The 27,022-nt window shown below is 48.1% G+C and overlaps 1 protein-coding gene across 4 annotated transcripts in view; it reads right to left on the bottom strand.

The window, feature by feature from the left end:
* The window catches only part of LOC141161763 (uncharacterized), a 647,860-nt gene that overhangs the window by 544,928 nt on the left and 75,910 nt on the right, over positions 1-27,022 (bottom strand). The gene's annotated exons all lie outside the window — the stretch shown is intronic.

The raw sequence follows: 27,022 nt of genomic DNA, 5'->3' as shown, positions 1-27,022 counted from the left end.
TGAGGACCAAGGGAGCAGAGGTTCTTCAGTAGTGTTGAGCCACCCCCGTAGTGTTCGGGTTCGGTTCGGTTCGTCGAACACCGGGATGTTCGAGGAACTGTTCGTAGAACTGTTCGTCGAACACCTTAGAACACCGTCGAACACCGTTAAAACCAATGGCAGGCAAACAAAAACACATAGAAACACATAGAAAACACCTTCAAAGGTGTCCAAAAGCTGACAAACTGCTCAGAAGACGCTCTCTTTAAAAAAGCCGGCCGGCAATTCAGCAGCGGCATACACCGGTACCCGACAATTTAGACAAGAAGGAATAGAGCATCACACATAGATTACATAGATAAAAACATGTCAGTCACACATATAAGAAGCACAGTGACAGTGTTGCTTACTGTACTTGTCATTTAGTGTAAAGGATTTATTAAAAAAAATAGTGTTTTCGTGCACCGTCTCTTTAAAAAAGCCGGCCGGCAATTCAGCAGCGGTACCCGACAATTTATAACAGAAAGAATAGAGCTTCACACATAGATAGATATAATCATGCCAATCACATATATAATAAGTACAGTGACAGTGTTGGTTACTGTACTTGTCATTTAGTGTAAAGGATTTATTTAAAAATATAATAGTGTTTTCATGCACCGTCTCTTTAAGAAAGCCGGCCGGCAATTCAGCATCTGTACCCGACAATTTAGAATAGAAGGAATAGAGAATCATACATAGATTAGATAGATAGAAACATGTCAGTCACATATATAAGAAGTACAGTGATAGTGTTGATTACTGAACTTGTCATTTAGTGTTAAAATAAAGGATTTATTAAAAAAAAAATTGGCGTGGGATTCCCCGTGATTTTAGGCTCTAGCGGAGGTTAAGCAGACAGCTGGGGCAGATGTTTGAAGCCTGGGAAGGGGGTAATACCCACGGAGCTTCCCAGGCTACTAATATCAGCCCCCAGCTGAATACCTAGCCTTTACTAGCTATTAAAATGGGGGACCCCCCCAAAAAATGACGTGGGATCCCCCCTAATTTAATAGCTAGCAAAGGCTAGGCAGACAGCTGGGGGTTGATAGTAATAGCCCAGGAAGGGTGCCATGAATATTGGCCCCCTACCAGGCTAGAAACACCAGCCGTCAGCCGCCCCAGAAATGGCGCATCCATAGGATGCGCCAATTCTGGCACTTAGCCTCGCTCTTCCCACTGCCCTGTAGCGGTGGCAGTGGGGTAATAGGGTTGGGGTTGATGTCAGCTTATAATGCCAGCTGACATCAAGCCCAGGTTAGTAATGGAGAGGCGTCTATAAGACACCCCCATTACTAACCCCATAGTCAAAGTTAAAAGAAAACACAAACACCCAGAATAAAGTCCTTTAATTGAAATAAACACACAATTCTTTATTGTTCTAAATTAAACCATACTTACCGTCACGCCCATTCCAGCTGAAGCCAACGATCTCCTGCAATAAAAGAAAAATAATAAAGCAACATCATCCTTACCTTTCCATGGTTCCCACGACAGCTTCAGCTCTGCTACATCGAGATGACAGGCTGGACCGCAGCAGAACGCTGCCATCCAGCCTGTCATCCCGCAGACACTGAGAAGAGCAGGCATGCTTGCGCTCCTCAGTGTCTCTCTGTGACGGCATCCAGATGAGCCGACAATGAACTCGGCTCACCTCATGCACGTCACTGACAGCGTGGGAAAATTCTCACTCTGAAGCGCTGAGTGCAGGAGAATTTTCCCACGCTGTCAGTGACGTGCATGAGGCTGATATTTAAATTTGGCGCACAAATCGGTGATTGGTCGCGGGCAGCGTCCGCGACCAATAAGCACCGTAGTGTTTAACTTTGGCGGCAAGATCAGTGATTGGTCGCGCGCCAAGACCGCGACCAATCACCGATTTGGGCGCCACATTTAAATATCGGCCGCGACCAATTGGATGTCAGCGCCGCTCCCCGGTCTTCCCTTTACACCCTAGCCGCATGGATGTCAGCGGCGCTGCCTGTGCGGATACTTCCGCTGCGAGAACCCGGGACATGAGCGGGCACTCGCAGCAGAAGTATCCCGACCCGCAGCGCCGCTCCCCGGTCCTCCCTTCACACCCTAGCCGCTGATGTCCCCACAGTACCCGCATGGTGTTACAAAGGTCCGGACATTTGTGTTAAAAATCGCTGATTGGTCGCTGGCGCTGCCCGCGACCAATCACCGATTTGGGCGCCAAATTTAAATATCGTCCGCGACCAATCACCGATCTTGGCTCCACATTTAAACACCGCTGTACTGATTGGTCGCGGACGTTATTTAAATGTGGCGCCAAAATCGGTGATTGGTCGCGCCCAGCGTCGGCGACCAATCAGCACAGCGGTGTTTAAATGTGGAGCCAAGATCGGTGATTGGTTGCGGCCGATATTTAAATTTGGCGCCCAAATCGGTGATTGGTCGCGGGCAGCGCCAGCGACCAATCAGAGATTTTTAACACAAATGTCCGGATCTTTGTAACACCATGCGGATACTGTGGGTACATCAGCGGCTAGGGTGTCAAGGGAGGACCGGGGAGCGGCGCTGCGGGTCGGGATACTTCTGCTGCGAGCAGTAGCTCATCTCCCGGCTTCTCGCAGCGGAAGTATCCGACCAAGCAGCGGCGCTCCCCGGTCCTCACCAATACGATTCGCTGATTGGACGCGCTCTCCGCACGCGACCAATCAGTGATTTTGGCGCTAAAGTTAAACACCGCTCTGCTGATTGGTCGCGGACGCTGCCCGCGACCAATCACCGATTTGGGCGCCACATTTAAATAGCGGCCGCGACCAATCAGCGAGCTTGGCGCCAAACTTAAACAACGCTCTGCTGATTGATCGCGGACGCCAGACGCGTCCAATCAGTGTGATTGGCGCCAAATTTAAACAATGCTCTGCTGATTGGTCGCAGACTCCAGCCGTGACCAATCAGCGAGATTGGCGCCAAATTTAAACCCCGCTCTGCAAATTGGTCGCAGATGCCGGCTGCGACTAATTAGCATTATTGGCGCCAAATTTAAACACCGCTCTGCTGATTGATCGCGGTCGCCGTCCGAAACCAATCAGCAGTATTGGCGCCAAATTTAAACCCTGCTCGGCTGATTGGTCACGGTTGCCGGCCGCGACCAATCAGCAGTATTGGCGCCAAATTTAAACCCCGCTCTGCTGATTGGTCACGGTTGCCGCGACCATTCAACGATTTTGGCGCCAAATTTAAACACCGCTCTGCTGATTGGTCGCGGCCGGCGATTGCGACCAATCAGCATTATTGGCGCCAAATTTAAACCCCGCTCTGCTGATTGGTCGCGACCGCCGGCCACGACTAATCAACATTGTTGCCGCCAAATTTAAACACCGCTTTGCTGATTGGTCGCGACCGCAACCAATCAGCATCATTGGTGCAAAATTTAAACACCGCTTTGCTGATTGGTCGCGACCGCCGGCCGTGACCAATCAGCGATATAGTCGCCAAATTTCAACACCGCTTTGCTGATTGGTCGCGGTTGCTGGCCGCGACCAGTCAGCGATTTTGGCGCCAAATTTAAACACCGCTCTGCTGATTGCGCCGGGTCTGCCACATACATATTCTAGAATACCCGGTGCGTTAGAATCGGGCCACCATCTAGTTTCATGAAATAATTAAAAAAAAAATTGACGTGGAGCTTCGCACTATATTTGGGTCCAGCCAGGTACAGCAGGCAGGAACGGGCTGCCCCCAACCACCAGCTGCCTATTTGTACCTGGCCGGACACAACAATATAGGGAAGCCCTTTTTTTCTTAATTATTTCATGAATTTCATGAAATAATTAAAAAAAAAAAACGTGGGGCTTCGCCCCCTTTTTTTGTGTCCATCCAGGTACAACTAGGCAGCTGGGGGCTGGAATCTGCAGTGCAGGGAGGCCCAAGCTTTCTGGGCCCCCCTCCCGCTGCAAATTGCAGTCCGCAGCCACCCCGGAAAATGGCGCGTTCATAGAAGCGCCATCTTCTAGCGCTGTACCCAACTCATCCAGGGCCCTGGTGCGGTGGCTCACTGGGTAATAAAGGGGTTAGGTCCAGCTTGGCATTTTCAGCTGGCCCTAAGCCCGAAATTCATGGGGTCACGCCAATATTAGACATGACCACCATGAATTTCTAGTAAAGTATTTAAAAAAAAACACAACACCCAGAAAAAAGTCCTTTAATTGAAATAAAGACACAATTCTTTATTGTTCTAAATTAAACCATACTTACCGTCACGCCCATTCCAGCTGAAGCCAATGTCTTCTGCAATAAAAGTAAAATAATAAAGCAACATCATCCTTACCTTCCCATGGTTCCCACGACAGCTTCAGCTCTGCTACATCGAGATGACAGGCTGGACCGCAGCAGACACCAGCCTGTCATCCCGCAGACACTGAGAAGCGCAGGCATGCTTGCGCTCCTCAGTGTCTCGCTGTGACGGCATAAAGATGAGACGAGTTCATGTCCAATGATCTCAGCTCACCTCATGTACGTCACTGACAGCGTGGGAAAATTCTCCTGCACTCAGCGCTTCAGCGTGAGAATTCTCCCACGCTGTCAGTGACGTGCATGAGGTGAGCTGAGATCATTGGACATGAATGAGCTCACCTCATGCACGTCACTGACAGCGTGGGAAAATTCTCACGCTGAAGCGCTGAGTGCAGGAGAATTTTCCCACGCTGTCAGTGACGTGCATGAGGTGAGCTGAGTTCATTGTCGGCTCATCTGGATGCCGTCACAGAGAGACACTGAGGAGCGCAAGCATGCCTGCGCTTCTCAGTGTCTGCGGGATGACAGGCTGGATGGCAGCGTTCTGCTGCGGTCCAGCCTGTCATCTCGATGTAGCAGAGCTGAAGCTGTCGTGGGAACCATGGAAAGGTAAGGATGAGGTTGGTTTATTATTTTACTTTTATTGCAGGAGATCGTTGGCTTCAGCTGGAATGGGCGTGACGGTAAGTATGGTTTAATTTAGAACAATAAAGGAATGTGTCTTTGTTTCAATTAAAGGACTTTATTCTGGGTGTTTGTGTTTTCTTTTAACTTTGACTATGGGGTTAGTAATGGGGGTGTCTTATAGACGCCTCTCCATTACTAACCTGGGCTTGATGTCAGCTGGCATTATAAGCTGACATCAACCCCAGCCCTATTACCCCACTGCCACTGCTACAGGGCAGTGGGAAGAGCGAGGCTAAGTGCCAGAATTGGCGCATCCTATGGATGCGCCATTTCTGGGGCGGCTGACGGCTGGTGTTTCTAGCCTGGGAGGGGGCCAATATTCATGGCACCCTTCCTGGGCTATTAATATCAGCCCCCAGCTGTCTGCCTAGCCTTTGCTAGCTATTAAAATAGGGGGGACCCCACGTCATTTTTTTGGGGGGTCCCCCATTTTAATAGCTAGTAAAGGCTAGGTATTCAGTTGGGGGCTGATATTAGTAGCCTGGGAAGCTCCGTGGGTATTACCCCCTTCCCAGGCTTCAAACATCTGCCCCAGCTGTCTGCTTAACCTCCGCTAGAGCCTAAAATTACGGGGAACCCCACGCCAATTTTTTTTTTAAATAAATCCTTTATGTTAACACTAAATGACAAGTACAGTAATCAACACTGTCACTGTACTTCATATATATGTGACTGACATGTTTCTATATATCTAATCTATGTGTCATTCTCTATTCCTTCTATTCTAAATTGTCGGGTTCTGATGCTGAATTGCCGGCCGACTTTTTTAAAGAAACAGTGCATGAAAACACTATTATTTTTTTTAATAAATCCTTTACACTAAATGACAAGTACAGTAAACAACACTGTCACTGTACTTCATATATGTGTTACTGACATGTTTCTATCTATCTAATCTATGTGTGATTCTCTATTCCTTCTATTCTAAATTGTCGGGTACCGCTGCTGAATTGCCGGCCGGCTTTTTTAAAGAGACAGTGCATGAAAACACTATTATTTTTTTTTAATAAATCCTTTACACTAAATGACAAGTAGAGATGAGCGGTGTTCGACTAGAACTGTTCGCCAATCTCAAATTCGAGCTGTTTTGGGCGGTGTTCGAGTTGTTCGACGAACCCGAACGATTTGCAAAAAATTCGGCTGTTTGAGGTTATGTTCGATAACTGTTCGTGCACCAAAAGCGTGTCCTGCATGTCTGGCGCTATTTAGAGCACCAATCATGCAGGGATTGTCTGCCACTCACTGTAATGCCACAGCCATGGTGGTTGTGGCATTACAGTGATTGCCCAAATCGATGGGAACAGTGCCAACAGTGAAACATGAAAAGCCGGCAATTCAGCAGCGGCAAACACCTGTACCCGACAATTTAGAACCGAAAGAATAGAGCTTCACACATAGATTAGATAGATATAAACATGTCAGCCACATATATACGAAGTACAGTGAAAGTGCTGCTTACTGTACTTGTCATTTAGCGTAAAGGATTTATCAAAAAAAATAATAGTGTTTTCATGCACCGTCTCTTTAAAAAAGCCGGCCGGCAATTCAGCAGCGGTACCCGACAATTTATAACAGACAGAATAGAGCTTCACACATAGATTAGATAGATAGAAACATGTCAGTCACATATATATGAAGTACAGTGATAGTGTTGGTTACTGTACTTGTCATTTAGTATTAAAATAAAGGATTTATTATTAAAAAAATTGGCGTGGGGTTCCCCTTAATTTTAGGCTCTAGCGGAGGTTAAGCAGACGGCTGGGGCAGATGTTTGAAGCCTGGGAAGGGGGTAATACCCACGGAGCTTCCCAGGCTACTAACATCAGCCCCCAGCTGAATACATAGCCTTTACTAGCTATTAAAATGGGGGACACCCCAAAAAAAATGACGTGGGGGTCCCCCCTAATTTAATAGCTAGCAAAGGCTAGGCAGACAGCTGGGGGCTGATATTAATAGCCCAGGAAGGGAGCCATGAATATTGGCCCCCTCCCAGGCTAGAAACACCAGCCGTCAGCCGCCCCAGAAATGGCGCATTCATAGGATGCGCCAATTCTGGCACTTAGCCTCGCTCTTCCACGCTGCCCTGGTGCAGTGGCAGGGGGTAATAGGGTTGGGGTTGATGTCAGCTTATAATGCCAGCTGACACCAAGCCCAGGTTAGTAATGGAGAGGCGTCTATAAGACACCCCCATTACTAACCCCATAGTCAAAGTTAAAAAAAACACAAACACCCAGAATAAAGTCCTTTAATTGAAATAAAGACACAATCCTTTATTGTTCTAAATTAAACCATACTTACCGTCACGCCCATTCCAGCTGAAGCCAACGATCTCCTGCAATAAAAGAAAAATAATAAAGCAACCTCATCCTTACCTTTCCATGGTTCCCACGACAGCTTCAGCTCTGCTACATCGAGATGACAGGCTGGACCGCAGCAGAACGCTGCCATCCAGCCTCTCATCCCGCAGACACTGAGAAGCGCAGGCTTGCTTGCGCTACTCAGCGTCTCTCTGTGACGACATCCAGATGAGCCGAGTTCATGTCCAATGAACTCGGCTCACCTCATGCACGTCACTGACAGCGTGGAAAAATTCTCACGCTGAAGCGGTGAGTGCAGGAGAATTCTCCCACGCTGTCAGTGACGTGCATAAGGTGAGCTCATGTCCAATGAACTCAGCTCACCTCCTGCACGTCACTGACAGCGTGGGAGAATTCTCCTGCACTCAGCGCTTGAGCGTGAGAATTCTCCCACGCTGAAGCGCTGAGTGCAGGAGAATTTTCCCACGCTGTCAGTGACGTGCATGAGGTGAGCCGAGTTCATTGGACATTAACTCGGCTCATCTGGATGCCCTCACAGAGAGACACTGTGGAGCGCAAGCAAGCCTGCGCTTCTCAGTGTCTGCGGGATGAGAGGCTGGATGGCAGCGTTCTGCAGCGGTCCAGCCTGTCATCTCGATGTAGCAGAGCTGAAGCTGTCATGGGAACCATGGAAAGGTAAGGATGATGTTGCTTTATTATTTTTCTTTTATTTCAGGAGATCGTTGGCTTCAGCTGGAATGGGCGTGATGGTAAGTATGGTTTAATTTAGAACAATAAAGAATTGTGTGTTTATTTCAATTAAAGGACTTTATTCTGGGTGTTGTGTTTTTTTTAAATACTTTACTAGAAATTCATGGTGGTCATGTCTAATATTGGCGTGACCCCATGAATTTCGGGCTTAGGGCCAGCTGATAATGCCAAGCTGGCCCTAACCCCTTTATTACCCAGTGAGCCACCGCATCAGGGCCCTGGATGAGTTGGGTACAGCGCCAGAAGATGGCGCTTCTATGAACGCGCCATTTTCCGGGGTGGCTGCGGACTGCAATTTGCAGCGGGGGTGGCCCAGAAAGCTTGGGCCTCCCTGCGCTGCGGATTCCAGCCCCCAGCTGCCTAGTTGTACCTGGCTGGACACAAAAACAGGGCGAAGCCCCACGTCAATTTTTTTTAAATTATTTCATGAATTTCCTGAAATAATTTAAAAAAATTGAAGTGGGGCTTCGCACTATATTTGTGTCCAGCCAGGTACAGCAGGCAGGAACGGGCTGCCCCCATCCACCAGCTGCCTATTTGTACCTGGCCGGACACAACAATATAGGGAAGCCCTTTTTTTCTTAATTATTTCATGAATTTCATGAAATAATTAAAAAAAAAGTACGTGGGGCTTCGCCCTATTTTTGTGTCCAGCCAGGTACAACTAGGCAGCTGGGGGCTGGAATCTGCAGCGCAGGGAGGCCCAAGCTTTCTGGGCCCCCCCCCGCTACAAATTGCAGTCCGCAGCCACCCCGGAAAATGGCGCGTTCATAGAAGCGCCATCTTCTGGCGCTGTACCCAACTCATCCAGGGCCCTGGTGCGGTGGCTCACTGGGTAATAAAGGGGTTAGGGCCAGCTTGGTATTATCAGCTGGCCCCAAGCCCAAAATTCATGGGGTCACGCCAGTATTAGACATGACCGCCATGAATTTCTAGTAAAGTATTTAAAAAAAACACAACACCCAGAATAAAGTCCTTTAATTGAAATAAAGACACAATTCTTTATTGTTCTAAATTAAACCATACTTACCATCACACCCATTCCAGCTGAAGCCAACGATCTCCTGCAATAAAAGAAAAATAATAAGCCAACCTCATCCTTACCTTTCCATGGTTCCCACGACAGCTTCAGCTCTGCTACATCGAGATGACTGGCTGGACCGCAGCAGAACGCTGCCATCCAGTCTGTCATCCCGCAGACACTGAGAAGCGCAGGCATGCTTGCGCTCCTCACTGTCTCGCTGTGACGGCATCCAGATGAGCCGAGGTCATGTCCAATGAACTCGGCTCACCTCATGCACGTCACTGACAGCGTGGGAAAATTCTCACGCTGAAGTGCTGAGTGCAGGAGAATTCTCCCACGCTGTCAGTGATGTGCATGAGGTGAGCTCATGTCCAATGAACTCAGCTCACCTCCTGCACGTCACTGACAGCGTGGGAAAATTCTCCTGCAATCAGCGCTTCAGCGTGAGAATATTCCCACGCTGTCAGTGACGTGCATGAGGTGAGCCGAGTTCATTGGACATGAACTCGGCTCATCTGGATGTCGTCACAGAGAGACGCTGAGCAGCGCAAGCAAGCCTGCGCTTCTCAGTGTCTGCGGGATGACAGGCTGGATGGCAGCGTTCTGCTGCGGTCCAGCCTGTCATCTCGATGTAGCAGAGCTGAAGCTGTCGTGAGAACCATGGAAAGGTAAGGATGAGGTTGCTTTATTATTTTTCTTTTATTGCAGGAGATCGTTGGCTTCAGCTGGAATGGGCGTGATGGTAAGTATGGTTTAATTTAGAACAATAAAGGATTGTGTCTTTATTTCAATTAAAGGACTTTATTCTGGGTGTTTGTGTTTTTTTTAACTTTGACTATGGGGTTAGTAATGGGGGTGTCTTATAGACGCCTCTCCATTACTAACCTGGGCTTGATGTCAGCTGGAATTATAAGCTGACATCAACCCCAACCCTATTACCCCCTGCCACCGCACCAGGGCAGCGTGGAAGAGCGAGGCTAAGTGCCAGAATTGGCGCATCCTATGAATGCGCCATTTCTGGGGCGGCTGACGGCTGGTGTTTCTAGCCTGGGAGGGGGCCAATATTCATGGCTCCCTTCCTGGGCTATTAATATCAGCCCCCAGCTGTCTGCCTAGCCTTTGCTAGCTATTAAATTAGGGGGGACCCCACGTCATTTTTTTGGGGGGGTCCCCCATTTTAATAGCTAGTAAAGGCTATGTATTCAGCTGGGGGCTGATATTAGTAGCCTGGGAAGCTCCGTGGGTATTACCCCCTTCCCAGGCTTCAAACATCTGCCCCAGCCGTCTGCTTAACCTCCGCTAGAGCCTAAAATTAAGGGGAACCCCACGCCAATTTTTTTAATAATAAATCCTTTATTTTAATACTAAATGACAAGTACAGTAACCAACACTATCACTGTACTTCATATATATGTGACTGACATGTTTCTATCTATCTAATCTATGTGTGATTCTCTATCTTTCTGTTCTAAATTGTCGGGTACCGCTGCTGAATTGCCGGCCGGCTTTTTTAAAGAGACAGTGCATGAAAACACTATTATTTTTTTAAATAAATCCTTTACACTAAATAACAAGTACAGTAAGCAACACTATCACTGTACTTATTATATATGTGACTGACATGTTTCTATCTATCTAATCTATGTGTGAAGCTCTATTCTTTCTGTTCTAAATTGTCGGGTACAGATGCTGAATTGCCGGCCGGCTTTTTTAAAGAGACGGTGCATGAAAACACTAATATTTTTTTTTAATAAATCCTTTACACTAAATGACAAGTGCAGTAACCAACACTGTCACTGTGCTTCTTATATGTGTGACTGACATGTTTCTATCTATCTAATCTATGTGTGATGCTCTATTCCTTCTTGTCTAAATTGTCGGGTACCGGTGTATGCCGCTGCTGAATTTGCCGGCCGGCTTTTTTAAAGAGAGTGTCTTCTGAGCAGTTTGTCAGCTTTTGGACACCTTTGCAGGTGTTTTCTATGTGTTTCTATGTGTTTTTGTTTGCCTGCCATTGGTTTTAACGGTGTTCGACGGTGTTCTAAGGTGTTCGACGAACAGTTCCTCGAACATCCCGGTGTTCGACGAACCGAACCGAACCCGAACACTACGGGGGTGGCTCAACACTAATGACAAGTACAGTAATCAACACTGTCACTGTACTTCATATATATGTGACTGACATGTTTCTATCTATTTAATCTATGTGTGATTCTCTATTCTTTCTATTCTAAATTGTCGGGTACCGCTGCTGAATTGCCGGCCGGCTTTTTTAAAGAGACGGTGCATGAAAACACTATTATTATTTTGATAAATCCTTTACACTAAATGACAAGTACAGTAATCAACACTGTCACTGTACTTCATATATATGTGACTGACATGTTTCTATCTATCTAATCTATGTGTGAAGTTCTATTCTGTCTGTTATAAATTGTCGGGTACCGCTGCTGAATTGCCGGCCGGCTTTTTTAAAGAGACGGTGCATGAAAACACTAATATTTATTTTAATAAATCCTTTACACTAAATGACAAGTACAGTAAGCAACACTGTCACTGTAGTTCGTATATATGTGACTGACATGTTTATATCTATCTAATCTATGTGTGAAGCTCTATTCTTTCGGTTCTAAATTGTCGGGCACCGGTGTATGCCGCTGATGAATTGCCGGCTTTTCATGTTTCACTGTTGGCACTGTTCCCATCGATTTGGGCAATCACTGTAATGCCACAACCACCATGGCTGTGGCATTACAGTGAGTGGCAGACAATCCCTGCATGATTGGTGCTCAAAATAGCGCCAGACATGCAGGACACGCTTTTGGTGCACGAACAGTTATTGAACATAACCTCGAACAGCCGAATTTTTTGCAAATCGTTCGGGTTCGTCGAACAACTCGAACACCGCCCAAAACAGCTCGAATTTGAGATTGGCGAACAGTTCTTATCGAACACCGCTCATCTCTATTCTTCAGGAGCTCTGCTCAGGAGGCAGGCTCGGCCTGTCATGCCCAGGACTGAGAGAGGAGTGGGAGCTAGGGAGGAAGGCTCCAGGAACTGAAGGGATCCCAGGGGGTACAGTGAGTGCAGAACAGCACCCGTACGCCCGAATCTGCCAGGTGTCAGAGGGATCAGTCCGCAAGTAGGGAACCGGTCCCTGGACTAGCCGAGTTACTTTAGGTCTCAGCTAGAAAACCGGAGGCTTCTGCACTTTCAAGGTGCAGTTGCCACATCCACACCTAAGCCGCCGAAAAGGGCACCAAGCGAGGTCCGGGAACTTCAAGTTGCCCAGAGGGATCTCAAGGTACCTGATCGGGACTTTGTGTGGCGGGGCGCAGGGCAGGAGGAAGAGACCCAGCGCGGGAAGTTGGCCAAGAAAGGAACCTACAGAAAGGGGTCCCGTTAAGTGCTCTTGAAATACTTGGGAGAGTGCTGAACCCCTGCCTGGTAAACGCAGCGTGACGTGGGAGACTGTCAGCTGTATAGTGCCACCTGAGGAACCTAAATAACTGTGAATAAACTCGGATGACTGCACCCCACTGTTTCTGTCAGTTATTTCTACCACGTTATCGCTCCTGCACTACAACGCCCAGCATCACCATCTGCACCTACACTGCCCTGGAGCTGTGCTCTGCCTGTGGAGAGCCGCATCAACCCAGCTGCCTTAACATCTGCTCCAGAGGTCTGCAGCAGCGCCGGTACCCATTACCGGGAACCACAGGTGGCATCACGAGACAAAACTGTTATTCATCCCTTCAAGTAACAAACCCCTTTTTTAAAGAGTGATCCCAGATTACGGGCCCGGGAACCAACCGCCGTAAAGGCCCGGGTACCGAGTCCCCCATATTTCCCTGGGCGAGTCATCTCTTCCTAGTGTCATGAACAGGATTCAAACAAACCCGTTATCATTGGGTATTGTGCGCCTAGAGACTGTTTTTCTTCACTGAATGTGGCGCCCGCCCAAGAAGAACGGGCGCCATTATGTGTGTTCTCAAAGACAACAAAAAATCACCTCCCATCGTGGGCCGGGTCCCAGAGTGGTGCCAAAAGCGAGGCCCGCCCCAAGCAACAGTGACCATGTATGTAGATGTGTCTATCAAAGTGGGGAGGCCGCCCCTAGGAGTGACCGACAATAGGCTGCCATGGAACCGCCCCCGAAAGGGGAGAGGGGGAGGAGAGAAGCAGTGGAGACAGGGTGTGGTCTTAACCAGTCTAGACAGACCGCACCCGGCAGCCAATATGGACGGAAGCCAGGATCGAGCATCCGCCCCTGGTCTGCAGCGACAGGAGACCCCCCTCACCCTGGAGGGAGAAATATCCAAACTGTCCCCGGAGGACGCCGAGTTCCTCCAAGCCGAAGTGCAGGAGCTGAGCCAGCAAGTGTAGAAGGCCCAGAAGGCAGCAGTTGCAAGGTGGAAAGAGGAGCTGCTGGTGAAGATAGCAGCCCGGCGGCAGCCAGCGCTGCCTGTCACCAGCGGCACCCCAGCCCCGGCGGAGCCTGATGAGCGCCAGAAGGCCGCGTGCAACACAGGAGCAGGTAGGAGAAGTTCCCCTGTCCCGGGCACTGAAAGTGCTGACCTGCTCCTGGGCCACCTGCAGAACCCTCCGTACCTGGGTGTGTACGCCCTAGAGCAACTTCTGAGCCCGGAACCTCCAACCCCGGGCGCCGACTCCGCGGACCTGCTACTCGGCTCCCTCCTAGAACCGCCAGCCCCGACACCCGAGTGGGTGTACGGAGTCCCCTCCTTTGACTGGTCCGCCAAATATGAGGACCAGAAAGAACCCCCTCTAATCCCTGCACCAGCACCCCCGGCTGCCCACCAAGAAAGAGAAGAATTTAGGCGGGACAACCGGGAGGGGGACCTCATGGGGTTCCCGCAGGAGACCCAGGCCCAAGCTCTTCAGAGGGAGGAATTCTGCAAACAAGAACTCCTGCAGCTGGCGAAGGAACGGCGCACCCGGCGGGTGCGCTGGGAGCAAATGGAGGCCCGGAACAAGGCTGCCAAAGCTCAAGTCCGCCAGTCAGAATCCGTCCAGCCCAGTTCCCGTGTGGAGGGACTAATAGTTAAATTTGACCTGGAGGCCTGATGGGGCTTTATCCAGGATCCACAATTTGATCGGGATATTTTTGTCAATCGGCGAGATGTCGAGCCCCACCTCGAGCAGGGCCACCCTGACAGGAACCTTTACCCCGGTGACCCTGTCACTTACACCAGACACCACGGGAACGCGGGTGGTATGCCCTCCAGGTGTACCGCGTGGTTGAGGAGGAAGAGGACATGCCCCCGCAGTCAGAGGCAGCTGACCCGGCTGGGTCAGCCTGCAAGACCCAAGCATACCCCCGGCGGGGACACCACTACTAAGTAACAGTAAGTGGGACTGAACATTGTGAATAAGTTACCCGTAAGGGTACAAACAGTTATATGTGTGTGAACTGAAAAAGTTAAAAAGTGTGCATTTAGTTACCCGTGAGGGCATAAAGACTTGTAGGCTGAGGACTGTGAGCAGCCAAAAACTGTCCATTGTAAATAGTTGCACTTATTAAAGTGCCCCTTATTGGTTTTATATTAAGTAGACCACTAAACAAATACCCGTTTGGCGTGGCCGAAGACGTGGTCCAACACCTGGACCACTTAGGCCCTGCAGCCACGCCCAGGGCCTACATTGAGGGTTTTCGGACAGGTCCCTCATGCTGCTCATGTTGCACCTTCACCAGTGAGATGGACACCTGGTTATGGGACTCACTGTAACTTTAAGAAGAATGTCTTATATGAAAAATGTTTTATATACTTCAAGAAAGTTTTATAATGTTTTGATACAAGTAACCAGTAACGTTTAAGAAAAAGTGCCTCCCATAAAGGGAAGAAAGCGTTTGTTTATAATCTTATATGTGATGCATCTAAAAATTGCATGTCTGTAATATACCGTGTTTTTACTCTGTTCCAGCCCGCGTACGTGCTGTGTTTTGCCAGGGGGGTATGTGGCACCCCTGAGGGTTCAGTCGCCACACAGGTACTGCACCTCACCCAGAGGTGTGGCATCTCCTTCTCTCAGGTAAGGATGGAGTATTGCCCGGGACCCTAACTCCCGCATTCAACACTACACTACTCCAGGCCGGCTGGAAGGGCAATATGCACTTCTTTTGCTGCCCCGTCCCTGGCTGGAGTGGGGGGAACCAAAAGTGAGGGGGAACCAGTAGTGGGTGTGGGTGGAGGACGCAGTACAGGGGAGCACTTGAAGATATAGATATATATAGGGAAGCCATCTTTTTAGGGGGAGAACGAACGGAGAGAGAGAGAGTGAGGACCAAGGGAGCAGAGGTTCTTCAGGAGGTCTGCTCGGGAGGCAGGCTCTGCCTGTCATGCCCAGGACTGAGAGAGGAGTGGGAGCTAGGGAGGAAGGCTCCAGGAACTTAAGGGATCCCAGGGGGTACAGTGAGTGCAGAACGGCACCTGTACGCCCGAATCTGCCAGGTGTCAGAGGGATCAGTCCACAAGAAGGGAAGCGGTCCCTGGACTAGCCGAGTTACTTTAGGTCTCAGCTAGAAAACCGGAGGCTTCTGCACTTTCAAGGTGCAGTTGCCACATCCACACCTAAGCCGCCGAAAAGGGCACCAAGCGAGGTCCGGGAACTTCAAGTTGCCCAGAGGGATCTCAAGGTACCTGATCGGGACTTTGTGTGGTGGGGCGCAGGGCAGGAGGAAGAGACCCAGCGCGGGAAGTTGGCCAAGAAAGGAACCTACAGAAAGGGGTCCCGTTAAGTGCTCTTGAAATACTTGGGAGAGTGCTGAACCCCTGCCTGGTAAACGCAGCGTGACATGGGAGACTGTCAGCTGTATAGTGCCACCTGAGAAACCTAAATAACTGTGAGTAAACTCGGATGACTGCACCCCACTGTTTCTGTCAGTTATTTCTACCACGTTATCGCTCCTGCACTACAACGCCCAGCATCACCATCTGCACCTACACTGCCCTGGAGCTGTGCTCTGCCTGTGGAGAGCCGCATCAACCCAGCTGCCTTAACATCTGCTCCAGAGGTCGGCAGCAGCGCCGGTACCTATTACCGGGAACCACAGGTGGCGTCATGAGATAAAACTGTTATTCATCCCTTCAAGTAACAAACCCCTTTTTTAAAGAGTGACCCCAGGGTACGGGCCCGGGAGCCGACCGCCATGACATCCCAAGAAGGTAAAGGCCTGGGTAACGAGTCCCCCATATCCCCCTGGGCGAGTCAGAAGCATCTCTGACTCCCAGGTCACTGCTGTGAACAATGTTGTCACAGGTATTATACCACTTTTACAGACTCACAATTAAACATACTAAAACAAAACTAAAATAGATTTTCCTTGAAAAAATGTTAAGGAACATCCTTTCCAGCATAATGACTTGCATAAACAGGAAAATAAATAACCCTTCCAAAAAAATGCTCCTAGGTATCTGAGCAGGAAAAAGACTGGGACAGAAAGGGAGCGCTTCCTGAGAACAATAAATAGATTCAAATGTAGGAAAAAAAATATAACATGTACATGTTCACCTGAGCTGGTTGTGCTAGACAAAGCACAACTCTGGTATAAGTTTTGTATCTTGGGTAGGGTCGCCAATGATGGTATGCAGCTCATCAAGGAACCATGGAAATTCCCTTGCTCTTGCCCGACAATGGATTCCACGTGTAAGAAGGAGAAAATAGTTATCCTGGAGGTGCTCCAGTGTGGCTATATGGAGATCCCCATGCTGAAACTTGATTAAATCTGTAGGTATGTGCTAGTACCACAAATCCCAGTCCATTTTTTTTTTTTAAAGTTTTCAATAAAAAAATAAAAACATTTTTTATAAAGAATAAAAACATTTCAAAAGTCATAATAACAGATGACTGTCAAATAGTCGCAACTTTTTATAAAAAAAAATCGACTGGGATTTGTGGTACTAGCACATACCTACAGATTTAAACAAGTTTTGGTACGGGGATCTCCATATATCCACACGGGAGCGCCTCCAGGATTACTACCACACGGGAGCACCTCCAGGATTACTATTTTCTCCTAAAAAAATGCTCCTCCACACCTTGGCCTAAGTTCACACGTAGTGTTATTGATGCGTTTATGCATTGCTTTCAACGTTGAAAAATAGCTTCACTGGTAAATGTCACTTTAACATTTTACTACCTTATCTGCTCATGTGGTATGTGGGACATGATCAGACACATCCTGCTTCATTTATGAAGGAGGGACTCTGAAAGTCACAAAGCCTATTTTTATAGGGCCATCAGGCGGCCCTTACTATTGTTAAAGGGTTAGCAGTCAACCCTCATTATTGTTACAGGGCCATCAGCTGGCTAAGATTTGTTGTTTACATTATTAAGGAGTGGGTCTCCTACACTGTTATTGCATATGCAGTGACTGAATGGGCTGCCCAAATTTTAGGAAAACCCCAATACCAATTTGAAGACACAGAGGAGGGCCTCAGTAAAGAAAATGTTCCCATTATAAAGGAGCAGTTCTACTATATAGTTATTGCCTATGCAGTGATTGCAACGGCTGCCTAAATTTTGGAAAAATCCAAATACCAATTTGAAGGCACATAGAGGAGGGCCTCAGTTAAAAAATTGTTCCCATTATGAAGGAGAGGTTCTGCTATACTATAGTGGGGTATGTAGTGACTGCAACGGCTGGGCTGCCTAAATTTTGGAAAAACCCCAATACCAATTTGAAGACACATAGAGGAGGGCTTCAGTAAAAAAAATTCCCATTATAAAGGATCGGCTCTGCTATACAGTTATTGCTGATGCAGTGACAGAAAGGACTACCTTAATTTTGGAAAAATCCCAATACCAATTTGAAGACACATAGAAGGCCTGATTTAAAAAAATAATTTCCCACTATAAAGGAGAGGGTTTCCTACATTGTTATAGCGTATGCAGTAACTATAAGGGCTGCCAAATATTAGGACGCACTCCAATACCCATTTGAAAAGACATAGAGGAGGGCCTCAGTAAAATAATGTTCCTATTATAAAGCAGTTAGTCTCCTATACTGGTAATGCCCATTCAGTAACTGCAAGGGCTGGCAAAAAATTGGACGCACTCCAATACCCCTTTAAAGAGAAGTACAGGAGGTCCTCATTATAAAGTGTTACTATTGTTAAGGAATGGGTTTCCTATACTGGGAAATGCCCATACACAAAGTGCATGGGTTGAAGAACATTTACCCTTGGTGGGTATGCATGAATAGAACATACACTATAACATACAGAATGTTAGAGATAGGTCTCTAAAAAAAATTCCCATCAGCATCATAAAGACCCTTACAAAAAAATTATGTGGGTGTTGCATCTTGGTGACCCTGGTGATATGGTGGTGGAGGATGAGGAGGACAAGAGAAAATAAAAAAAAAATCAGGAAGCGTATACCCATGTCTGGATGTGAAGAGGTGCATGGGAATAGACCCCCCAAAATAAGCCACTGGATTTGACTTTGTTCCGCTGCTATCATCCGGTGGTGTTGAGAAGTCTGGCCCAATCCAGCCCTTGTTCATTTTTATAAGAGGCAGCCTGTCAGCATTTTCACTTGACAGGCGGGTGTGCCTATCAATTATAATGTCCCTGGCTGCACTAAAAACCAGCTTAGACAAAGCGCTAGTGGCAGGGCAGGACAGGACCTCGAAAGGCGTAGAGAGACAGTTCTTGCCAAGTGTACAGCTTGGATACCCAATAATTATAAGACACAGAGGAATCACAGAGGATGTTGGTACAGCTGACAAGGTACTCCTTCAGCATCTTCCAAAATTTTTCCTTCCTTCTCAGAATACCACGTGCATCAGGGCCTGGGCGCTGAGAGGGTCTGAGAAAACTGTCCAACACCTTTGACAGTGTTTCTCTGCCTCTGCTGCATCGTATTTGTGTCTCCCTCCCTGTACTCCTTGATTGTCCAAGGAACGGTGACCTCTGCCGCCAGCGTTTTCAGATGGGAATTTTTTTAATAATTCCTCAACAAGGGCATTCTGGTACTGCAACATTTTACTAGACCTCTCCGCCACGGGAAGGAGAGATAGAAAGTTCTCCTTGTAGCATATGTCTGGAAGTGTGACCAACCAGTAATTACTGAGTACAATGCGAGGGTCACGGGAAAGGCAGCGGAACATAAAGTCAGCCATGTGTGCCACACTGCCACCAGCCAAGTCTTCCCTGTGTGGCGCAAGTCACTACAGAAATAAAATTCCGAGAAGAGGAGAGAAGAGACTAATATTATTGAAAGAAATATTACATAAGTTCTACTTACTGGATAAATAGAGGGAGGTCAAATGATCCAAAGTCAATTCCAGGAAAATGGCGCAGTACAACAAGGAGAAGTCAGAGACGTAATCCACTACACAAGCTGGGGTCAGGAAAGCCAGAAAGACAAGGCAGTACACAGGGAGCAGACAAAAGAGTAGTAAGATAACAGGCAAATGGTCAAAATCCAGGTAAGGGAAAGTAGTCAGGCTGGGTCTGGCACAGAGCACAGAGAGATCAGTCCTACACAGGCAATAACAAGTGTACAATTGACACTGGGTGAAGAAGCTAGCATGCTTAAGTAGAAAACTAATCAAGGGAAGTGAACACAGATGATTGCAGAACCGACCCAGCAAAATCAAAACAGACTGACAGCCTCCACATAATAGTAACATAGCAGACAAGGAAAGTGTGGACACCGTGACAGTACCCCCTCTTCAATGGGGGGCCACCGGACCCCCAGGTCTCCCAGGAAACTGCCGATGAAAGGCCTGGACCAACCGATCAGCCCTCACAGAATGAGCCGGAACCCAGGACCGTTTTTCAAGTCCATACCCCTTCCAATGTACAAGATATTGAAGGGAATTCCGAACCATATGGGAATCAATGATCTTTTGTACCTCATATTCTAAGCTTCCCTCAATAGACACCGGAGGAGGCGGGGGCGAGGGAGACAGAACAGGGGGAACAAACTCCTTGAACAAAGACTTGTGGAACACATTAGGAATACGGAAAGACTGAGGGAGTCGTAATCGGAAGGAAACCGGATTGACCACCTCCAGAATCTCATATGGACCAATTAATCTAGGACCCAACTTTGGAGAGGGCATCTTCAATCTAATATTCTTAGAGGATAGCCATACCTTATCTCCCACCTTGAAGGCGGCACCTGACGAGCGTCTCCTATCAGCTTTTTGTTTCTGCCGATGCTGAGCCACCCCAATATTCTTTTTAACCTCCCTCCAGACACCCCCCAACTCTTGAATGGTTACATCTACCCAAGGACACCCAGAACTTATCCTGGAGAACTCACCAAAATGAGGATGAAACCCAAAATAACAGAAAAATGGCGAGGGCCCCATGGACAGATTAACCCGACTGTTAAAGGCAAGCTCAGCCAGAGGAAGAAAGGATGACCAATTCTCCTGCTGATCGGCGACAAAACATCTTAAAATTTGTTCCAAAGGCTGATTGGTCCTTTCGGTCTGACCCTTAGTTTCAGGATGATAAGCAGAGGAAAAGGACAAATCAATACCCAAACTTCTTCAGAAAGCCCGCCAAAATCTAGAAGCGAATTGTACTCCCCGATCAGATACAATATTAAGAGGAATCCCATGCAATCATACCACATGAGCAATAAACAGTTTGGAGAGAGTCTCAGAATTGGGTAACCCAGATAATGGAACAAAGTGAGCCTGTTTGCTGAATCGATCGACTGCCACCCAAATAGCAGTCATCCCCCCAGACAGAGGTAAAACGGAAATGAAATCCATGGACAAATGACTCCATGGTCTTTCTGGAATGGGCAAAGGAGCCAATTCCCCAGCCGGCCAGCAATGTTGCACTTTGGAACGTGCACAAGTTTCACAAGTAGACACAAAATCTTTAATATCCCTTTGCATAGCAGACCACAAAAAGAGTCTAGCAACCGCCTTCTGGGTGGCAGTAACTCCAGGATGACCACTCAACACAGAATCATGGAATTCTTGCAAAAGGCGTAATCTGAGATACACAGGGATAAACAACTTGCATTCAGGAGTATTGGAAGGAGCCAAGGACTGAGCAGTTCAGATTTCAGCTTCCAGCGAGAAGAAACCATGACCACAACTATACCCTGAGGAAGAATGGAAAAAGGAGGCTCCGGAGGAGACACAGAATCAAGGCTACGAGACAGGGCATCCGCCCTCACGTTCTTAGACCCAGGTCTGAACGTAATAGAAAAATTAAATCTTGAAAAAAATAAAGACCATCTGGCCTGTCTAGGTGTTAACCGCTTAGCAGATTCGATATACGCTAGATTCTTGTGATGGCACCACGGTGACCAGATGAACGGCTCCTTCCAAAAAATGCCTCCATTCTTCAATAGCAAATTTGACAACAAGTAACTCTCGATTACCCACATCATAGTTTCTTTCAGCAGGAGAAAATTTCTTAGAGAAAAAGGCACATGGACGCAGATTAAAGCCTTAGGACCCTGAGACAATACAGCCCCCACCCCAACCTCAGAAGCATCCACCTCCACAATGAATGGCCTCTGGAGGTCTGGTTGAACAAGAACAGGAGCAGACATAAAACATTTCTTCAAGTTTTCAAAAGCCCCGACCGCTTCTGACAACCAAACATTTAGCTACGCCCCTTTGCAAGTGAGGTCCATAAGAGGCTTAACGATCTGAGAAAAACCTTTAATAAATTTTCTGTAGTAATTAGCGAACCCTAAAAAGTGCTACAGAGCCTTAAGTTCGATGGCATGAACCCAATCAATGATGGCCTGAACCTTCCCATGATCCAGCTTAAACCCGGAGGCTAACACAACGAAACCCAAGAATGATATTTCTTGAACAGAAAAGGTACATTTTTCAATCTTGGCGACCAATTATCTCTTATGCTTTGCAGAACCAAACGGACATGTTTATAATGAATATCCAGATCAGGTGAAAAAATTAGAATATCATCTAAATAAACCACAATAAATCTCCCAATATAATCAGAGAGAATATCATTTATAAAATTCTGAAAGACTGCGGGCGCATTTGTTAGCCCAAAAGGCATGACGAGGTTTTCAAAAAGACCTTTAGAGGTTAAAAACGCTGTCTTCCACTCTCCACTCCACCCTCACGAATATGTATCAGATCATATGCCCCTCTGAGATCCTGTTTGGAAAACCATTTGGCCCCCGAAAGCTGATTATATAGATCGGGGATAAGTGGAAGCAGATAAGTATTTTTAACGGTTATCTTGTTTAATTCTCGGATATCGAGGCAGGGACGGAGACCTCCATCTTTTTTTTTTAACAAAAAAGAATCCGGCGGCAACCGGCGATAAGGAAGGACGAATATGTCCCTTCCATAAACTTTCGTTAATATAAGCCTTTAAGCCTTCATAGCTGCCCGCTAAGGGCCAGACAAGTTATAGAAGCGAGCTTTGGGTAATTTGGCATTAGGAATGAGATTAATAGCACAGTAATAGGAACGGTGAGGAGACTCTATTTCCAAAAAAACATCTCCAAAGTCCTTCAGGTATTCCGGAAGACCCTCCAGACTAACGGAGCAAGCATGCACAGATTTAAGACATCTTTCAATACAATAAGGGTCCCATTTGACAATATCTTTCTGATAACAATGATCGGATTATGCATACGCAGCCAAGGAAGACCCAACACAATCCCAGCAGGTAAATTATCCAAGACATAACAGGAAATAAATTCTGTATGAAGTGACCCCACCTTGAGTGTGAACTCCACCGTAACTAACTGAACCAGATTTTTTAGCAACGGTGTTCTATCAATAGCCACGATTTGAATAGGGTCTTCTAGCTTAATTGTCCCTAATCCTAACTACTGAACAAGTCCCGAATCAATGAAATTAGCCGCGGATCCACAGTCAAAAAAGACAAATGTTGACAGACACTGTTTTTGAAACAGAAGTTCAGCATTCAACAACACTTTATTGGAGGAGTAAAAGGGTACCTGTAAGTCTGGGTGACCTCCTCGACAATCACCCAGACCTAGGCGTTTCCCGGCGGCTTATTCGTTGCAGGTCGTGCCAGTCCATCCTTTAAGAGATGCCAAGCTTGGCCACAATACAGACAAAGTCCAAGTTCCAGACGGCGTCTCCTCTCCTTAACCCTTGAGCTGGCAGCTCCAACCTCCATAGGTTCTATCTCAGGTAAACGACCCGGGCCCGTTGGACAAAATGGAACCTCTTGTTGAACCTTGCGTCTCTCCCGCATCCTCCAATCCATGCGGATAGCCTGAGTCATGGCCTCCACCAAACAAAGAGGTGGAGCATGCAGAGCCAGAGCATCCTTTAGAGACTCCAAAAGACCCCTGAGGAATTGGCACCTGAGAGCCGCGTCATTCCACAGGACCTCAGTAGACCACTGACGAAACTCAGAACAATAGTCTTCCGCTGTGCGGTTCCCCTGTGTCAGGTTCATGATGCTTGACTCTGCCACCTTGACCCTGTCAGGTTCGTCATAGATCTGTCCTAAAGTGTCAGCGTCTGGGGACCCCCCCGGCAGAAGTGACATTATAATTCCCACCCGCTGTGACTCATTCCCTGATGACCGAGGGCGCAAGGTAAACAATAATTTACAATGCTCTTTGAAAATTCTGAACTGATCTTTCTCCCCTGAAAATTTGTCAGGGAGTGCTATAGCCAGTTCAGGGGGCTCAAAGATACACCAGATGGTTCAGAAGTCATGACAGCAGTTGGAAAGGAAAGATTCTGAGAAGCAGTAAATGTGGCGCCCCTGCGGGTTCAGTCGCCACAGAGGTACTGCATCTCACCCAGAGGTGTGGTACCCCACTCTCAGGTAAGGAGGGAGTACTACCCGGGACCCAAACATCCACATCCAACACTACACCATTCCAGACCAGCAGAAGGGGCAAGATGCACCGATCCACTGCTGAGCCCTGTCCCTGGTTGGAAGGGGGGGAACCAAGAGAGGGGGAAGCATGTAGTGGGTGTGGGTAGAGGAGGTAAATCAGGGGAGCACCGTCAGAAGGAGTATAAGAAAGAAGGGAACCATCTAGAAGGAGTTCAGTCCGAGCCAGTCCTGCTCAGGAGAGCAGTGTAGGAGAGTCCAGGCTCCTGGTTCCAATGCTTGGAGCAGGAGTTGAGTGGAGAGAGGAGTCGGGCCTAGTCTGAGAGGCCTAGGAGAGAGTGAGAAAGGACGGGAGCAGAGGGAAGGCTCCAGAGACAGAGGGGATCCCAGGGGCACGGTGAGTGCAGGAAGCCACCCGTGCACCCGAATCTACACGGACGTGGAGGGATCAGGCCGCAGAGGGGACCGGCCCCTAACTAGTGGAGAACAACCAGGCTCAGCTAGATAACTGGAGGCTGCTGCATTTTCAAGGTGTTGCAGCCAACAACAACAGTTACATCGCTGAAAAGGTGGCCGCATAGGGTCCAAGGGACTGCACGTCGCCCGACAAGACCCAAGGTTACTGGCTTGGGACACTGATTGTGAGGCGCAGGGCAGGAGGATGAGAGTCAGCGCAGGGAAGACGACCGGGAAAGGCACACAGAACGGGGTCCCGTTTAAGTACTTTTGAGAAACTTGAGAGATTGCTGAACCCCTTCCCCGGAGGACACAGGACAACGTTGGAGGTTACACACTGGCCCTTGTAACCTGGAGTCTTGAACAACTGTGAGTAAAACCTGAAGACTGCACCCCACTGTGTCCTTGAATTATTGCTGCGCCATCACCAGCCCTGCATTACACAGCACCAACAACATGTACCTCATAAAATCACCATCTACTGCCCTGGAGCTAAGTTCTGCCTGTGGAGAGCTGAACCAACTCTGCTGCATCACCATCAGCTCCAGAGGATCTGCACCGCAGTGGCGGCCCCATATAGCCGCATACCACAGGTGGCGTCATGAACATTATCTCTAAAAACTTTATTTCCCTTTTACTTTTCCCCTTTAATTAATTGACAGCCCTGGACCACGGACCGGGTCACTGCCACCGTGACATCCCCAGCACCGACCGGCCCGGCTACCGAGTATCCAATGGCCCAGGGGGCGCGTCAACTTGGCGTCACGAACAGGATGAACCGACCCATTACACCGGGTCCTGTGTGCCACAAAGACTGTGTATAACTGTATAAACCGCAGCCATTACTGTAGCACATGCGGAGTTAATGATATTTGGGGTGTCCTATCATGGGCGGACCCTCAAACACCACCAAAATAGGCCCCTCCCCTTGCATAGACTGTACTAGAGTTGTCTGTCACTCAGGCTGAAAGGTGCCAGCCTTCCCCTTTGCATCAGACTGAGGGGGGAGATTGTCGCCTCCCCCTGCAGAGGGCTGTGTGATCCCATCTATCTAGCAGCTGCAGCTCTGTGATGTGTGATCCCATCCATCCCAGCTGTTGCAGCTCTGTGAATACAACACAAGTGTGAGAAGCTGAGCAGAAAGAGTGCGGCTGTACAGTGACCAGCAGAGCAGTCTCGGTAACTGGCTGTGCAAGGAGTGACAACATAAGCATCTGAAGAGATGAGTCCTACCCCGGCAAGGGTGAACTAGGGGCGGAAGAAAGGTGCCCACCTTAGGAGAAGCTCCAGCAGCGGGTGCTGCCGCAGCGCTCATAATGCCACTGTCTATGCCATACATCCTAGGAGCGGCCTGGTTACCACAATACTCAGGAGAGAGGTGGTGGTACGCGCTTGATGTGCAGAAGGCGAGCACGGAGGACATGCCCCTGACTTCTGGTGTCGCTGACCCTGACCATCCACAAGCAGCTTCTGCTCCGGCTGCAGCTAAGTACCCCGGAGACAGAGTTACTCATACCCGTCACAGAGGAGAGCGTGGATGGTACGCCCTCCATGTTCACAGAGTGGTGGAGGAGGAGGACATGCCTCTGTCGCCTGAGGCTGATGACCCAGCAGGGCCTTCTAGTGGTGAGCCATTGTTTCCCCGGGCACCACTACTAAACGGTTTCTTTAAAAAGTTTAACAAAGAACTGTATATAGTTACCCGGAAGGGTATTGCAATAATTATTGTGTGTGTTTAAAAACTTTATCCATGTGTTTAGTGTACCCGGTAAAAGGTACAAGGACTCATAGGTTGTGGACGGTGAGCAGCCAAAAAAACTTTATTTGTACATAGTTAGCACTTCTTCAGGTGATTTTTGTTGGTTTTATCAAGACCACCGAACAAAAACCCGTTTGGCGTGGAGGAAGACGTGGTCCAACGACTGGATCAGTTATGCCCTGCAGCCATGCCCAGGGCCTACGTTGGGGGTTTGTTGTGGACGGGTCCCCCCACTTTGCACCTTCACCAGTGAGGTGAACACCCGGTTATGGATCTCACTGTAGCTTGCTGAAAAATGGTTTATATGAAAAATGTTTTATATGTGTGAAAGAAAATGTTATTTAAAAAAGTTTTATATAGAAACATGTAACGTTCAAGGAAAGTGCCCCCCATAAAGGGAAGAAAACGTTGTAGATTGTTCTTTTATGTGATGCATCTAACAATTTTGTATGTCTAAAACACATGTGTTTTTACTCTGTTCCAACCCGTGGACGTGCTGTGTTTAACGGGGGGGATATGTGGCGCCCCTGCGGGTTCAGTCGCCACAGAGGTACTGCATCTAACCCAGAGGTGTGGTACCTCACTCTCAGGTAAGGAGGGAGTACTACCCGGCCCCTAACTACTAGAGAACAACCAGGCTCTGCTAGATAACCGAAGGTTGCTCCATTTTCAAGGAGTTGCAGCCAACAACCACATTTACATCACCAAATAGGTGGACGCATAGGGTCCAGGGGACTGCACGTCGCCCGACAAGACCCAAGGCTACTGGCTTGGGACACTGATTGTGAGTAAAACCTGAAGACTGCACCCCACTGTGTCCTTGAATTATTGCTGCGCCATCACCAGCCCTGCATTACACAGCACCAACAACATATACCTCATAAAATCACCATCTACTGCCCTGGAGCTAAGCGCTGCCTGTGGAGAGCTGAAC

This window comes from Phyllobates terribilis, unplaced genomic scaffold (assembly GCF_046119375.1).
Source record: "Phyllobates terribilis strain yellow unplaced genomic scaffold, ASM4611937v1 Scaffold_1__5_contigs__length_1240528914, whole genome shotgun sequence".
Taxonomy (NCBI): Eukaryota; Metazoa; Chordata; class Amphibia; order Anura; family Dendrobatidae; genus Phyllobates; species Phyllobates terribilis.
Note: the sequence above shows the minus strand (reverse complement) of the source record. Positions and strands in the feature narration are given on the sequence as shown.